The following is a 1,339-nucleotide window of genomic DNA, read 5'->3' on the forward strand; positions in this document are numbered from 1 at the left end:
TTTCTACTGCATGATTTGTGTTTCTAAGTGTGAGTTCTTAATGCAGAAGAGCCAGTTAAGCTCCAGCTTCTTTGGGAAGCAGGGCACCCCTATGCCTTTTCCTGTAAGTAGCACAACACAGAACTCTTGCTAAAACCTCACTTTTGTAACTAAAGTACTTCACAGTTCCGCGCTGTGAAAAGAGTGGCAAATCATTAAGTTTCCTAAGAGAAAGCATCCCTGAAGTTTGTGACTTTGCACCTCGAGGTGCACAGAAACTGTAGAAGGTTGTTCTCTCACCCATTCATTCCTATGGGCAAAGAGCCAGCACACACGTTTCTAGACTCCAGTGCCCTGAGGAGAGCTGCTCTTTTCTACAGCCTGATTTGTGTTTCTAAGTATGAGTTCTTAATGCAGGAGAACCAGCTAAGCTCCACCTTCTTTGAGAAGCAGGGCACTACAATGCCTGTTCCTCTTTACCGTGCAACAGAGAACACTGTCTTAAATATCACTTTTGTAAACTAGAGTATTTCACTGTTCCGATCTATGAAAAACATGGCAAATCATGCAGTCTCCTAAGGGAAAGCATCCGTGAGGTTTGTGAACTTCCAGCTGGAGGTGCAGAGAAACTGTAGAAGGTTGTTCTCTCTCCAATTCATTCCTATGGGCAAAGAGCCACAAACACGTTTCTAGACTCCAGTGCCCTCAGGAGAGCTGCTTGTTTCCACAGCATGATTTTTGTTTCTTAGTGTGAGTTCTTAATGCAGAAGAACCAGCTAAGCTCCAGCTTCTTTAATAAGCAGGTATCTCCAATACCTGTTCCTCTATGCAGCGCAACACAGAACTTTGGCTAAAACGTCACTTTTGTAACTAAAGTACTTCACAGTTGTGCACTGTAAAAAGATTGCGGAATCATGCAGTCTCCAAAGTGAAAGAATGCATGAAGTTTGTGACTTTCCAGCTGGAGGTGCAGAGAAACTGCAGAAGGTTGTTCTCTCTCCCATTCATTTCTATGGGCAAAGAGCCACAAACACGTTTCTAGACTCCAGTTCCCTGAGGAGAGCTGCTGGTTTCTACTGCATGATTTGTGTTTCTAAGTGTGAGTTCTTCATGGAGAAGAGCAAGCTAAACTCCAGCTTCTTTTGGAAGCAGGCCATTCCATTTCCTGTTCCTCGTAACAGCAAACACAGAACTCTGGCTAAAATGTCACTTTTGTAACTAAAGAACTTCACAGTTCCACGCTGTGAAAAGAGTGGCAAATCATTCAGTCTACTAAGAGAAAGCATCCGTAAAGTTTGTGACTTTCAACGTGGAGGTGCAGAGAAACTGCACCAGGTTGTTCTCTGTCCCATTCATTCCT

At 43.6% G+C, this 1,339-nt stretch overlaps 1 protein-coding gene across 1 annotated transcript in view; it reads left to right on the forward strand.

The window, feature by feature from the left end:
• LOC101591667 (AF4/FMR2 family member 1) overlaps positions 1-1,339 on the forward strand; it is a gene marked incomplete at both ends in the record, with an annotated part of 79,820 nt that overhangs the window by 76,552 nt on the left and 1,929 nt on the right. The gene's annotated exons all lie outside the window — the stretch shown is intronic.

This window comes from Octodon degus, unplaced genomic scaffold (genome assembly GCF_000260255.1).
Source record: "Octodon degus isolate 3935 unplaced genomic scaffold, OctDeg1.0 scaffold00528, whole genome shotgun sequence".
NCBI classification, from domain to species: domain Eukaryota; kingdom Metazoa; phylum Chordata; class Mammalia; order Rodentia; family Octodontidae; genus Octodon; species Octodon degus.